The 16485-nt window shown below is 44.3% G+C and overlaps 1 protein-coding gene across 3 annotated transcripts in view; it reads left to right on the top strand.

Annotated features, from left to right (window-relative positions):
- The window catches only part of casz1 (castor zinc finger 1), a 497282-nt gene that overhangs the window by 49306 nt on the left and 431491 nt on the right, over positions 1–16485 (top strand). For all 3 annotated transcript variants that reach the window (XM_072244987.1, XM_072244989.1, XM_072244986.1), the window contains exon 2: positions 10073–10188. The gene's annotated coding sequence lies outside the window, so the exon portion shown is untranslated. The remainder of the gene's footprint in view (positions 1–10072; positions 10189–16485) is intronic.

Genomic DNA, 16485 nt, shown 5'->3' with positions numbered 1-16485 from the left:
CATGCTTTTATGCATTGAGTTTCTGCCACGCGATTGGCTGATTAGGTTTTTTGCATTAATAGGCAGGTGTAGCTAATACAGTGGGCACTAAGTGTATGCAGATCCACATCTCATGTAATATGCATTGTCAATTTTCAGTGTCATGCAAAATGCCATTCAGCCCAACTTTTGTATGCTGAGCATCATTGCCTATTAATACTAATTCCGTTTATCAGCGGGATGGCGGGGTAGAGATTTGTCTCTACCAAAGGAGGTGTAAGGTGCTCTTTCCCTCTGCTAGCCTGCAGGTCACCCTTGGGCAAGGTGTAGCACCTGCTTAGTCCCCCCGATCGGGGTCACGTGAAACCACGGGAGCAGGTGGTGGATGGTCGTGTGAGCAGCTGGTGCAGATCACAAGTCCTGGTTATGCGACCACTGGCGCCAGGCAGACAATCTCCCCAGTGCAAATAAATCTCTGTGTTTCATGAAATGGACAAGCGACTGGATCAGACAGTGATTGTGGCTGGGGGGGGGAGGGGGGGCGGGGTTGGGTGAGGCGGGGGTGTCACCTGTCCTGTATAGATACTCACCAGAGGAAAGCAACGGCAAACCACTTCTGTAGAAAAATTTGCCAAAAACAAACGTGGTCATGGAAAAACCACGATTGCCCACGTCATATGACATGTCACATAATGAACGAACCTACCAGCACCGGTCCGCGGCAGTGCAGGTTTCATCGGGAAGGTCAATAATACAATAAAACGTAGATAATCTTTAAATAAGCACTTAGAAGGAAATAAGCACAAAATTTTCCGACGGCTTAACATAGTTTACTTTGGTGTTTTACAAAATAAGCTGGAAACAATAGATGCCATCTTCATTTTCACCAGATTTGTTGATTTACACAGAAATGTCTAAAAGTGCACAGGGCTGCAGATTTTGTAATCCCGAGACAAAGCAGAACATGCTAGGCTGGCTGCAATATTGGTGATCGAGTAAAGCAATAATAAATGGCCTAATGAAATAACACACTGAGGTAGGCTACAGAATCGCGAGTTGCATATTTTCATCAGAAAAAAGAGGAAACATAATATTAAATCAGTCTGATATGTCATGGCATGAAAATGTTTAGCATCACATTTTTTGAGCATGAGTTCATGTGCACACTGAAACAAACACACCCATTCCACAGGTAGTTAATAAGATATAAACAACAGGAAAAAAAAGCACAAAATATAGGAATTTCTCTTCTTATCTACAGCACTTTCAGTTTGAACAGGAAATGAGCTGGTATTGTTTAAAATGGAAAAAAAAGGGACGTTTTATGACCTCTGTCCAAAGTTCGCTTCAATGGCTATAAAATTTAGTTGGTTTGAGGTGGATTTGTGAGATTAAAGTTCAATGGGCTGCTTAGCCAGAAACTGCCAGTAACTTTTTTTCTTTCTTTTGTGGGATAGAGTGTGTTGTGCTAATTAAAAGACAATAACTGTATGAATCACATTAAAAATGGGTGGGTCACCATAATGAGGTACGTTTTACCATGGTAACCCCCACCTTTCTCATTATGTTGAAGTTAATACTTTTGTGCCTGCTTATTAAATATTTAACAATTCATGTTGTAAACTGTATTAATTAAAAGAAAACGTGTTCATCCAACTTTTCTTCTGCTCCCTTTGTTCCACTTCATGGTCTCAAAGTTAACAATAGTTTGACTTATTGGTAGGAGCTAAGAAAGCAGGACTATTTCCTTATAAGACGGACTTTGACTCATAATCAAGGCAAATATCTCGCAAACTGCACAGAGTGCATTCTTTAAAATCTTTTTGCTAGTTCTAAAGAAAATAGAAACATTCCTTTGAACTAATATGCGATAAGTTGATTGGGGAGATTAAAAAAATGCGATTGGGATATCATCTGCTCAAAGTTGATGAGATCGCTGTCTGATCCAGTAGTCCGTCCAGTTCATGAAACTCCAAGATTTCTTTGCACTGGGGTCATCGGGGAATATCGTCTGTGGAACAGTATAATCTTACCCACCAACACCCCTATTGTGAACTATACAATGCACCGCATTCTGTTTGCAATACAGTTGTAACTAAATTCGAGATTGAAGCTCCTCTCCTTTTCCATTTTCCAATCCTCCGTCGTGTAGGTTCCTTGATTTCACGCCAGCAATGCAAAAGTAAAGAAGTTCAATTACTGTACCGCTTCTTGAACCATTTCAGGATGCCTTCCAGTCATTGAAATGGTTCTGAGGTGCAGACAGTGAGAAAATGGAGCTGGCTGCCTGTGCACAGCAAGATCCCGTGGGCAGCCAGTTGCTAAATCAATTCTGTTGACATTGGTCGAGGGTTAAGCATGAGCCAAGGCATCAGAGGTAACTCACACGCAGGAGGACATCTGCAGAGGCTGGAAATCCAAAGCTACACACACAAAATGCTGGAGGAACTCAGAAGGTCAGACAGCGTCTGTGGAGATGAGTAAACAGTCGACATTTCAGGCCGAGAACCTTCATCCGGGCTGGAAAGGAAGAGGAGAAGTCAGAGTAAATAGGTGGGGGGAGGGGGAGGAAAAAGTACAAGATGGTAGGTGAAGTTAAGAGCTGGGAAGTTGATTGATCTTATCAGATTCCCTCTTCTACAGCCCTTTATCCCACTCACCAATCAACCTTCCAGCTCTTTACCGCCCCTTCCCCTCTCGGTTTCACCTAACACCTCCTACCTCATACTTATTCCTCTCCTCCCCCCAGATTCTTAGTCTGACTTCTCATCTTTTTTCTGCAGTCCTGATGACAGGTCTCCACCCAGAACATTGACTGTATACTCTTTTCCATAGCTACTGCCTGACTGCTGAGTTCCTCCAGCAATTTTGTGTGTGTGGCATCAGGAATAACTCTCCGGTTTAGGATGGTGATGAATATTGGGAGCTTGGGTTGAGATGTTTCACATCCAGTAGACCCCATCTACAAACCGAAGATGCACTGGAATTCAAAAGGCCACTGAAAGGGTACCCAGTTAGGACTGGGGCAAGTGAACGGGGCCTATATAAACACGAGCACTCCCAGAGAGAACGCCAGCAACTGTGCGCTGAGGATGTCACCTCGACTGGTGATGAAACATCTGCAGACTACTTGTCAGGCTTGGTGAACACCGCAACATCAAAAAACTCTTCTGTGCTTGATCAGTTTCCTGCTTTGCGAGGGGAAAATACCCCAACGTGAATTTAAAATTCCACCTTCTAGACCTTAAGTCTGTACTTTAACAAACTTGCTTCTTCTGCACTTTTTTTAACTTTTGTTCTGCTTCCTTGCTTTCAAACTTTCATTTAATTTATCATATTTCCAATGTTTTTACAAATGAGCAGTTACTTTTCCTTCCTGTGATCTAGGCTCTCAGTCTTACTGATCCTCTTTCAAGATGCCTCATTTCGTTTTCTGTTTTAGCTGGGAGTGCATAAGAACTAGGAGCAGGAGAAAGCCATTTGGCCCATCGAACCTGCTCTGTCTTTCAGATCACGGTTGATCTTTCCATGGACTCAGTTCCACCTACCTGCCTATTCCCCATAAACCTTAATTCCCCTATAATGCAAGAAATCTATCTTAACTGTGTCTTAAACATCGTTCATGAGGTAACCTCTACTACTTCCCTGGGCAGAGAATTCCAAAGATCCAGCACTCTCTGGGGAAAAAGCAGTTCTGCATCCTACCAGGCGACCCAGGTTTAATTCCCACTGCCACCTGTAAGGAGCTCGTATGTTCACCCCATGACCGCATTTCCTCGGGGTGCTCCAGCTTCCTCCCACACTCCGGTTAGTGGGTTACTTGGTCATTGTAAATTGTCCCGTGACTTGGCTGGGATTAAATCGGGGTGGGGGGGGTGGAATTGCTGGGCACTGCGGCTCAAAGGCCCGGAAGGACCCGCCCCCCCCCCATCTCCATAAATAAAAACAAATAAATAAATCTACTCAAACACAAGGAAATCTGCAGATGCTGGAAATTCAAGCAACACACATAAAAGTTGCTGGTGAACGCAGCAGGCCAGGCAGCATCTCTAGGAAGAGGTACAGTCGACGTTTCGGGCCGAGTCCTGACGAACGGTCTCGGCCCGTAACGTCAACTGTACCTCTTCCTATAGATGCTGCCTGGCCTGCTGCGTTCATCAGCAACTTTTATGTGTGTTAAATAAATCTACTCCCCTGAAACTTGAGTCCATGTCTCCAGTTCTTGTCTTACCTTCCAGCAGAAACAACTTTCCTGCTTCTGTCTCAACTATTCCTTTCATAACTGTATATATTTCTATAAGGTGCTGTCTCAGTTTTGTGAATTGCAGTGAGTATATTCCCAGGCGATACTCACTGGATATCCCTCCTCCTAGACTAACTTCCTCATCTCTGGAATCAACCTGGAGAACCTCCTCTGCACCATCTTGAAAGCTCCAGTTTCTTTCCACAGTCTAAAGACCTACCAGTCGGTAGGTTAATTAGTCACTGTAAATTGTCCCGTGATTCGGCCAGGGTTGGATCGGGCGATTGCTGGGCGGTGTGGCTCGAAGGCCAGGAGGGTCTATTCCGCGCTGTATCTCAATAAAATAAATAAACAATAAAAAATAAATACAAATCACTTAGGGAAGAGCTATGATCAAAAGGGAGGGAGAAACCGAGAGAAGCTCTCCCTTTGCAAAGACCCCATTTTCTGTGTTTGTGAGTTCTTGATGTCAGAATCTAGATATAGTATCTCTGTTGCAGCCTCTAAGCAAGTGTACATTCCTTGCCATGTTGGACACAAACGTGCCCATTTTTACCTCAGAGCACTCTGCAGTTAGAAGGCCAAACATCCCCGTGGACGGATGTCGGATCTGCAGGTGGATGAAGGCTGGCGAGGACAAGGGTTGATAACCATCTCCCCCCCCAGGTCGGTGAATCAGCAGTTCCCAGGACCGGAGATGCATGTGGGCAGGAGGTACAAGGGCCACGGAGCCCATAGGACGTTGAGTCCACAGTTCAAAGCCTGGAGTTTGGGGTCCTGTCATAGGCGAGTCCTGAGATCGCAGGCCTGTCTGTGTGTGTGAGTGGCTAGGTGGGTGGGGGTTGATAGGGGCTTGTTTTGCTGTTCTGTTGTTGTCATTGTTGTTTGTGTTGTTCTGCTGAACATCCTGAGTATGCTGTGTTGGTGCCAAAATGTGTAGCAACACTGGCAGGCAGCCCCCAGCACATCCTAAGGCTGTGTTGGCTGTTAACACAAACAGTGTTATTTCCAGCCCTTTATACCCACTAATTTCCATATTGTGCCTGATTTGATGGGTTTCAGATCGGAAGTTGGTGTTAAGTAAACCCAGTTAGTTTTACAATGGCACTATTATTTGGAGTTACTCCAATTTCCCCACCATCAGAAGGCACATAGTCTACGTTGTCTTAAACATGGGAGCTACCAGGCATGTACTTGTAACCTACTATGGTCGAGAAGGAACTTCACAAATCTTCCCACTTCTGTAGAGTTTCAAACACCTTATATTGGTGTCTGGAAGGATTAAACTTGCAAGCATCCATTACTTTTGGAGGAAGGTACTCTCTCCATGAGGACATCTTCAAAAGGCAGCGGACATCTTCAAAAGGACCTCCATCACCCAGGACAAGCCCTCCTCTCATTGCCACCGTCAGAGGAGAAGTACAAGAGCCTGAAGACACACACTGAATGTTTTGGGAAGAACTTCTTCCCCTCTGCCATCTGATTTCTGAACAGAGAATAAACTGGGCTGAGACCCTTCATCAGGACTGTAACAGAAGGGGGAAGAAGCCAGAATAAGGAAGGAGGACAAGCAGGCAGAGAATATGTGTAACCGTAAACACTACCTCACTATTTTTGCACTACTATTTTATATATATTCCTTATTATAATTTATAGTATTTTTTATGGATTGCACTGTACTGCTGCTGTAAAATAACAAATTTCATGATAAATGTCAGTGATATTAAACCTGATTCTGATTCACTGTATTAGACGCATCAGCCTGTTTATTACCAACATATCAGGAGGGGTAATAAAATGGTGGCCAAATTAAATTAATTGAATGCACTTAGCATTCCTACAGTAACAGCATGCACACTATAATTCCCAGGCTGAAATAAGGTAAGCATTGAGTACTTCACCCTATTCACATTCTTGGATTACTCAATATTTATTATTAGCTCTTAAGTATAAATATTTGGTGTGTAACTCTCTGTTCTAATGCACAATGCGTTGACCTCCTGTCTAAATTATTTTTACAATGTTCAAAAAACCTATCCATGTAAAAGCCTTGTTTGAGAAAGCAGACTTTGTGGCTAAAATGTTTACACTCATTTCAAATTTTCTTATTGCAACATCTTAATAAATTAATGGAATTAAAAGGTAAATCAGTGGGCGTTTGTGGCTTCCGCAGACTCCAAAGTGTCTGTGCAGATTAAATCAATTTTAAGAATTATGCATTGGGTGTGGCCATTATTATGGATTACACTGTTCCCTATGCAAATGATCAGAATGTGAAGGCAAATAACTCCCAGCCAATGACTCCTTATAATGTCAATAGCTAGTTAAAGTTAGTAATTTCCATTTCACGTAACTTTGCCGGTTGTGTATGAGAGAAGTATACTTAGTTGCTCAAAACCAGAAAATCCTGCAGATCCTTCAATGTAAATGAAGCCTGAGGCCTGAAGCTGATGCATCTTGGGATACCTGTTCCACGAAAGAGCTGTGCCTTCCTTGTGCTGTCTGAATAGCTTTCTCCATAGACCACCAACAGCAGCTCATCAAAGTCCTCTATCCTGGGCTAGTCTTTCAAGTTGTCCCCAAGTGCGCCCTTTGAAGATCCTTTCTCTCTCAGGGATGAGGTCATTCTATTGGAGTTTCTGTAGCTATGGCTATTTTATGGGATGCCCCATGCCCAACCCACCTCCTTTTACAGCCGAGCTTGGGACCGTCCTTGGCAGAGTTTGAGAGAAGCATGGGATGAATTAAGGGGGGTTCATGAACACTCTTCCAAGGATGGAAGGACATCCTGGGCTGCTGAGTGACTAGTGTCAGATAGAAGGGCGAGCCGAACATTGACGTTCAAGCCAAAAGGCAGATGCTGGAAACCTGAACAGAAACCAGAAAATGCTGGAAACACTCAGCAGGCCAGGCAGCCTCTGTGGAGAGAGGACCAGAGTTAATGTTTCAGGTCTGAGACTGTTCAGATGAACTCAGAAGCTGCCTGATTGCTGAATGCTCCCATTGTTTTCAATGCATCACACACACACACACACACACAAAATGCTGGAGGAACACAGCAGTTCAGGCAGCATCTATAGGAAGGAATACACAGTCAGTGTTTTGGGCCGAGACCCTTCAACAGGACTGGAAGGAAAGGATGAAAAAGCCAGGATAGGAAGGTTGCAGGGGGGAGGGAGTACAAGCTGGCAAGTGATAGGTGACACCAGGTGAGGGGAAAGTGGTTGGTTGGGGTGGGAAGTGAGAAACTGGGAGCTGATAGGTGGAAGGTAAAAGGCTGAAGAAGAAGGAATCTGATTGGAGAGCCCAGTGGACCATGGGAGAAAGGGAAGGAGGAGGGGTACCAGAGGGAGATGATGGGCAGGTGAGGAAAAGGGAAGAAGAAAAGGGGGAGCCAGAATGGGGAATGGAAAAAGAGAGAATGGGGAAGTTAGAGAAATCGCTATTCATGCCATCAGTTTGGAAGCTATCGTGGTGTAATATACTGTTGAACAGGTACACAGATTCAGATTTATTTACCACAAGTACATCGAAATATTTAGTGAAATGTGGTGCTTGCATTAACAACCAACACACCCAAGGATGTGCGAGAGGCAGCCTTCAAGTGTCGCCACACATTCCCGCACCAACACAGCATGCCCACAATGCTCGGCAGAACAACACAGGACACAACAAACAGCAAAACAACAACAGCAAATCAAATCCCTTTTCCTCCCTCCCACCCAAACCTCACACAAGGACGGTTCTCCAACTGCAGGGCAGGCCTCTGGCCTCCAGTCTCCAGGCTTCGGCTTTGACTTCCAGGCACCTTCCGCGCTCGTCATGACAACAGAACAGAAGATACCAAGCAACAGCAGCAGAACCAACCCCACTGCTCCCTCCCACCTGACCACCAACATCGTCAGAACGCAGGACAGGCCACTTCAGCTTCCAGTCTCCAGTGGACTCCTGGATTTCCAGACATATGGCCTTTACAATGGAAACGTTTAGAAGTTTATTGGTCAAATACTGGCAAATGGGACTGGATTTAATGAGGCATCTTGCTTGGCACAGACCAGCTGGGCCGAAGAACCTGCTTCCACCCTGTATGGCTCCATGAATTCTCCAAGGGTGACTGGGTCATCTCTTAGTCCTTTTCCCTGTTCACGGCAAACTTGGGGTGAGGAATCGAGGTTATGGAGGCACCTGACCCCATTAGGATAACCCAGGTCACAGATGAATTGACAGTTCAATAAGTTAGCTCTGAGATCTTGTCACCTACTGCCTATTACACTGCTGGCGCTTAGGGCCGCTGTGAAGGCCCTCGATCTCTGGTGGTGTTCAGGGCTTCCTTCATGTCAGAGGTTTCCTCTCAGTTTTCACTACTGTCGGTCGTACAAGCCCTGGGTGGAGATTCAGAAGTGCCATCACACACAGGTATAGAAGGATTCTTCATTGCTGTTTCCGTAACAGTTTTGTTTGACCAGTCAGGATTGTTGGCCCTGAGCTGAACCCCCGAACCTGGAGGACCGGAGGACCACTGGATTCTGCCCTTTGACCTGTTTGGCACGGGTGACCTTACCCAGAGCCAAAGCATAAAGCTCTGACTCCAGCCAACGCAGATCTCCGGGTCATTAAAGCACATAAGCCTCCAAACCCTACGACAAGGTTGTGGTCCTCTTGGGGGGAGATCTTGTTAGAGTGTTAACGAAGCAGATACGGAACAATTAATGGGTTTGAAACTCCAGTCTTCCTGTTCATATGGCTCGTCTCTTTGATAGTTTCATCTGCCCAGCAGCAGATGAGTCAAGCTGTGTAGTTTTGTACAGAGTGGTGCATGGTGACAATATGAACAGTTCGCATCTATCATTATATAGGAAATACCAACGATGAATAATTTCAGCTGATATCTAAATGACTCTGGATGGGAATCAGCTGTCAGAATCCAGGCATCTAAATTTTCTTCTAATGCAAATATTGTAGCAAAATGATTCTGGCAAACACCAGGCAGACATAACTGCTGTCATCCATCATGATCTGTCTGCTACCATTACAGAGATATAACTTACCTAACCTTTCCAGTCCTTTTCTTTTTAACCTATAAAATTATTACAGATTTCTGCGCGTTGTTCACCTAATGCAAAGTAAAGGTTAGCGCATCCTTTTGATTTACAATTCTGACAACAACAATTCCCTTTTATATAGAGCCCTAAAAAGAGAAAAATGTTCCAAAATATTTCACCTCAAGCAAGTTTCCTCCCACACGCCAAAGACAGGCTGGCTGGTAGGTTACTTAGCCACTGGAAATTGCCGGAACTGGGAGGAGTTGATGAGGAGGTGGAGAGAGTAAAAAGGAATTAGGGTGGGATTGATGGTTGGCACCAGCTCAGTGGGCTGAATGGCCTGTTTCGCCACTGTTTGACTCCATATCAAAGTTCACAAGAGATGTTGAGGCAGATAGCCGAAGAATTTGATTTGATAGCCACGTACAGAGCCAGGACGAGTGCACAGACTGTCCTGGAGAAACAAGGTGAAAGACAAATGAGTTGAAATCCCAGTGGTCTGTCTACTTGAAGCTGCTGAAATGATTTATGCTCCCAGTTTTGTTCTGGAAGTTCCTCTCAGACATACTTCCTCAGTTTAGTTGGAGTACTGTGATTTCAGGGGAGGGCTACTTCAGGGAGGTATATTAGCATCAAAAAGGAATTTCTTTAATTTGCTGAAGCACAGCCAATGAGAGCTTTTGATCTACAAAGCTCTAATTGGACAGTTTTAAGTCGTATTGTCTTCACCATTGATCAGTTGTTTTTAACAGTTGACAAAATTTTGCCTTGATTGTGAAGTAATTTTGTAAAACGTTTTCCCCCACAGATGAAGAAAAGTTTACCTGTGTATTATCTGTCATGGATGTAACATGGACACCAACATTGATTAGTACGAAGCGAGCTCCTGTAACATAAGGCCAGATTGCGACTGGGAAAGACCAGGTAAGGAGTTACACATCACAAGAGATCTACACATATTTGTTGAAGCTATTTCCATGTCTTGGTGACTGTACAGAGCAAAGTGATTAACTGTGTAGAATTAATCAATAAGCTGCTGGAATAGTCAACTGAAAACAATGAGAGGCCTTCATTTCTTAAAAATAAATAACAAGGCCCTGTGAAAACATTTTGGGAATAGCTTTTAGCTGCATTAGCGAATTAGATGTCTGAATTATTCCCAAAGGATAAGAATTACTTCACCTTGGAATGGACAAAATGTGGGTTGTGTGATGTCTGTGGACCAGCCCATTGATGACAAGGGGTTTAGTCCTATAGATGTATAGGCATCTGTTAGTCTCGTGAGACCATGGATTTGCACCTTGGAAGGTTTCCAGGGTGCAGGCCTGGGCAAGGTTGTATGGAAGACCGGCAGTTGCCCATGCTGCAAGTCTCCCCTCTCCATGCCACTGATGCTGTCCAAGGGAAGGGCACTAGGGCCGGTACAGCTTGGCACCGGTGTCGACGCAGAGCAATGTGTGGTTAAGTGCCTTGCTCAAGGACAACACGCTGCCTCAGCTGAGACTCGAACTAGCGACCTTCAGATCACTAGACCGACGCCTTAACCGCTTGTCCACGCGCCAACGTCCTATAGATGTAGTAGATCTAATAAGGAGTTTAAGGAACTAGATCAAAGTAAATTTAGTGCCAAGTACCAAATGTCGCCATATACTACCCTGAGATTCATTTTCTTGCAGGCGTTTATAGTAAACCAATAAATGCAATAGAATCAAAGAAAACCTACACATAAACAAAAACTGACAGACAACCAATGTGTAAAAAACAAAGTGTGCAAATACAAAAAAAATCAAATAGTAGTAGTAGAAATAAATAAATAAACAAGTAACAAATAAGTGAGTAAATAAATAGACAGATAGATAAATAATACTGAGAACATGAGTTGCAGAATCCTTGAAAGTGAATCCATAGGTTGTGGAATCAGCTCAGAGTTGAGGTGAGTGAGGTTCAGGAACCTGCTCATTGAATGGTAATACCTGTTTCTGAACCTGGTGACATGGGACCTTGAGAACTTGTACCTCCTTCTTGATGACAGCAGTGAGGAGAGAGCTTGGTCTGGATGGTGATGGTGCTTGACGAAGGATGCAGCCTTCTTGTGGTGGTACGCTGTGTCGATGGGCTGGGTGGTGGGGAAGGCCTGGATGGAGCAGGTGCTTGATGAAGGATGCTGATTTCATATGGCAGCACTCTTTGAAGATGCACTCAATGGTGGGGCAGGGCTTTTGCTGCAATGGACTAGGCTGTATTCATTAATTTTGTTGGCTTTTGCATTTTCGTGCATTAGTGTTTCCGTACCAGGTAGTGATGCCAGCAACCAGGATGTTCTCCACTGTGCACCTGCAGAAGTTTGTCAAAGTTTTAGATGAGATGCAGAACCTTTGCAAACCTCTGAGAAAGTTTGTACCTTCCTTGTAATGGCACTTATGTGCTGGTCTCAGGACGGATCCTCTGAAATCATAATGCCTAGGAATCTAGAGTTATGGACTCTCTCCACAGCTGATACTCTGATGAGGAGTGCCTCACAGACCTCTGGATTCCTCCTCCTGCAGTCAATAATCAGCTGTTTGGGTTGAGTGAGAGGTTGTTCTTGTGGATTCTTTCGTCCAGGTGTTCATTCTCCCTTCTATACGTTGATTCATCACCACCTTTGATTCGGCCAACAATAGTGGGGTTGTCGGCAAACTTGTATGTGGGGTTGGAGCCACGCTTAGCCTCACAGACATAAGTATAAAGCGAGTAGAGCAGGGGGCTAAGCATTCCAGCTCGGGGCCAGGTATGGATAACCCAACGTGCTTTAAAGCAGCAGGATGAGTTTAGGAATGATCAAGGTCTAATTGAATGACTGTTTAATGGCACGAATGACTGCCTCCTGTTACACTGGTTCTGCCCTGAGAGCAGATTGCCTTGAGCTTACAGCTGTCATTGGGTTTAACTGGAAAGTCTACTCAAGGCTCTGTGAATGGTTTTTCAAATGGAGAAAATATTTAAAATTAAACATGATTTATTGTCTCGGGACTGCTTTTTTTGTGGTTGCTTTTCTCTAATGCAGTTCAGAATTCTGGTCCAGGCAAGAGGGTGTGTGCATTCTTTGTAGCCCAAATCCTGGATACTCCTTCCTGCTTTAGGTTCTCTGGAGCCTTTGTGACCAGCCTGTTGGATAGCTTGTCTTCAATACTGGGAGTGTGAGGTCAGGCACAAGAAGAACCAAATACAGAGTAACTCCCTAAAAAGGACCCTCTGACGAGGACCCTGTACTGCTCCAGGGATCAGACCCTCTCTGACATTGGTCACCTTGAATGTCTGCTTGGGTGGAAGGGTTTGCATCATCTCCATTCTAGGAAGCACCAGATGTTTTATGTTTCAGAAGTCTAATGTGCTCTTTTTTTCTCAGAATCAAAATCAGGTTTATTATCATTGTTTTATACAATCTAAAATGTTTGTTTGAGGCAGTAAGTGCAGTGCAGAGAGATAAAAATTGCTCTAAATTACAAGATAAAGAAATAGTGCAAAAAAAAAATCAGGAACAATGAGGTAGTGTTCATGGGTTCATGTGCCATTCAGAAATCCGATGGCAGAGGGGAAGAAGCTGTTCCTGAAATGTTGAGTGCGTGTCTTCAGGCTTCTGTACCTCCCCCCCGATGGTAGTGATGAGAAAAGGACAAGTCTCGATTGTTGACGGCCTTTCGTGACGGGTGCTGGCCAATTTTCAGCTCCTTTTGCTGTTTCCTATTTTTAAAGGCAGTTCTACCAGTTTAATATCAGATTACAGTCAAGCAGAAGCCAGCCAAGTTAATGTTTTTGATGTTTCAGACCAACAGCCTCCTCTCTATTCACCCTCCCTCACCCCGAGTCTGCATCCCAGGGTGAAGGGGAGGGCAGAGATTGGGGTTAAGGTGAATGGGCCGTGGGTTGGAAGGTGCAGGAGTAAAGGTGGTGTTTGGATTTGGGTGAGACTTTTAAAATGGGGGTGTGCTGGTTCAGTGGCTGGACACTGTGAGGTACAGTACACTCCTGAAAGTCTAGCCATTTAAAGGGGACCCACATTTGCCACATTCCAAATTTCAGACTGGGACTGGCTCAGGCAAGGCCCTTTTACGTCTGACTGAAGTAGGCCCTGAAACAGCGAAGCCCTCCCTGTAGGCCAAGGGTTCCCAACCTGGGGTCCACGGATCCCTCGGTTAATGGTAAGGCTCCATGGCTTTAAAAAAGTTGGGGATCATTGCTCTAGGCCTGTGACCTTTGTACAGGGTGGGGAATGAAGATGATAGAAGAGGGTTCCTGTGCGTTGCACGTTCTTCTGTGCCATTCTCCTTTATTTAGAGATACGGCGCGGAACAGACCCTTGTAACGCAGTGAGCTGCACCGTCCAACAATCCATCTATTTATCCCTAGGCTAATCACGGGACAATGTACAATGACCTATTTAACTGGTATGTCTTTGGTCTTTGGGAGGAAACCAGGGCACTTGGAGGAAACCCACATGCTCACGGGAGCACTGGAATTGAACTCCAAACACCCCAAGCTGTAATAGCGTCGCGCTAACCTCTACGCTGCTGTGTCGCCCTAATTCTGTTCGATGAGTGTTTGCCACTCAGCTGGGCAGAGGACCCAGGAATTAAATTGTAGACTTTGTGCAACTGGTATTGAGTCCCTGACTATTCATTGAATTTGGTTTGTCGCTGGATGGAAGAACGTGGCACCACACAATGTATCTACCTTTTGGCTTTAGAATCATCAGCTTGTTTACTGCAGAGTTTATTTATTAATACCTCTCATTCAGGGAACAGAGCGTGGAATACATTTTTTGTTATTCAGTGATTCGTATTTGCATAATTAATTCAGGTGTGGGCACTGGGACTAATTTCCTAATTCAATCAATCTCCAGAACTGGCTCAATCAGCAGTCTGAAAATCATAATTTATGTTAATAATTTGTCACAGGCTCATCTGTTTTTTTTAAACACAGCAACTCTCAAGCTTTGCAAATATCAATATATTTATTTTTAAAAAACATTCCTTTGTCCACTTGTAACATATGTCCTGACATCCCTTAAGGTGGGGTTGTCCTAAACTGGGGTCCACAAACCACTTGATGGTCCGTGGATAGATTTGGGGGGGGGGGGGGGAGGGTTTTGTAAACTTGGATGGAAAAATATTTACACTTTTATTTTCACTAACCTCCAACTGAAATTTAGCATTTCCTTCAGTTTTTTTTTTGATATTTCGACATAATTGGTTTACTTTGTAATCTGACATATTTGATTTTATATATTTTAAATACATTATTCTGAGAAGGGGTTCACAGGCTTCAGTGGACTGCCAAAGGGGTCCATGGCACAAAAAAGGTTAAGACTGCAACATCGATATAGCAAGCTTTTGGCTTCCCCCCTCACTGTGGCAGGAGTGATATCTGCCTTTCCCTCATTAGTGAGAGAGAGAGAGAGAGAGAGAGTGGGGGAGAGAGAGAGAGAGAGAGAGCTGGGGAGAGAGAGAGAGTCTGTGGGATGTCGAAGTGTTGGGATGGACACTAGTTTTGGATGGACTCCAGGTCATTGTCTCTGGGGGCTTTGCTGTGACCTGCATGGTGGGTGGTGGTGGGCTGGTGCTTTTGGGGGGAGGGGGAGGGGTTGATGCTGCTGCTTGTGCGTGGGGGTGGGGTTTGGGGTTCCAACGTTTTTCAGTCGTTCATTCTTTGGGAGTTTCCTTCTGTTTTGTGGATGTCTGGGAAGAGTAAGAATTTCAGGTTGTATGCTGTATCCATTCTCTGATATAAAACAGAACCACTGAACCATTGAACAACCCCTGCCTCAAGGCAACAGGGCATGTAGATAAAGTTAAGAAGGCAAAAGAGATGTGTGCATCCATCAAGGTTCAAAATATAAGAAATGTAAAAATAGAAGAGACTGTAGAAGATACTAGTTAGCTGCAGTTGGGGTATTGTACATATTATAATAAAAACAAAAAATAGTGGAAATATTCAGCAGATGAGGTATCATCTACAGAAGAAGAGGCATCTTTGACCTGAAATGTTGCCTCTTTTTCTCCCTCCACAGATGCTGCCTGACCTGCTGAGTGTTTCTTGCATTTTCCGTTTTGATTTCAGGTTTTCAGCATCTGCAGTTCTTTGATTTACATTTACTGTGTTCATTTCCAGACAGTAAATTACAGGGGGGTAAGGGGGCATATGTGTGACACTGGAGAAGGGTGCGGAGTAGACTCGAGAAGTTTGAAGGGAAGGACTGACTAGCCTGGAGCACGTTATTTTGGAACATAAGAGTGGGGAATAAATGAATTAATGTACATGGCACAGTGGAAGGTCCATGAACAGGTTGTACGTACCTAGACCCAAGAGATTCTGGAGTTACTGGAAAGCTGGAAAGCACAAATATAAAATGCTAGAGGAATCCAAAGTTCAGAGTAAATTTGTTATCGGAGTACATATATGCCGCCATATACAACACTGGGAGTTAGTTTTCTTGCAGGAGTACTCAGTAAATCCAAGAAACATAACAGAATAAATTTTAAAAACGCACCAACAGAATGGGCAAACAACCAATGTGCAAAAGAGAACAAATTGTGCAAATACAAAGGAAGAAAAAAAAGAAAGAATAATAATAATAAATAAGTAAGCAATAAATAGTGAGAACATGAGCTGAAGAGTCATTGAGAGTGAGTCAGTAGGTTGTGGAGGCTCTCCACTGATGGGGAGAGTGAAGTTAGCCCCACTGGTTCAAGAGCCTGATGGTAGCAGCGAGATGTTTTAGCTGCCGTGTCTGGGTGGGTGACCTGTTAGTTTTTGTGCAAGGGAAGGGTTTGGGAGGGTGGGGGTTGGGGTTTGTGAGTTTTGTTTCTTTTTTTTCGTGCGGGGGGGTGATGTCTTTTCTTTCAATGACGTACATGTTTTTCTCCATTTCATGGCTATCTGGAGAAGACAAACCTCAGTGTTGTATTCTGAATAATAAAATGAACCTTTGAGGAAAGAGCATGGCTTGGGAGATGGGGCTCTTCGATGATAGGCACTGTTTTCCTGCGACAGTATCCTGTGCAGAATAGCTCAATGCTGAGGAGAACTTTACCCATGATGGACTGGGCCGTATTCACTACTTTTGTAGGATTTTCCATTCGATGGCATTGGTGTTTCCATACCAGGCTGTGATGCAGCCAATCAATTTACTCTGCACCACACACCTATAGAAGTTTGTCAAGGTTGTAGATGTCGTGCCGA

This window comes from Mobula birostris, chromosome 27, assembly GCF_030028105.1.
Source record: "Mobula birostris isolate sMobBir1 chromosome 27, sMobBir1.hap1, whole genome shotgun sequence".
NCBI lineage: Eukaryota > Metazoa > Chordata > Chondrichthyes > Myliobatiformes > Myliobatidae > Mobula > Mobula birostris.
The sequence above is the reverse complement of the archived record's forward strand: the minus strand, read 5'-3'. Positions and strand labels throughout refer to the sequence as shown.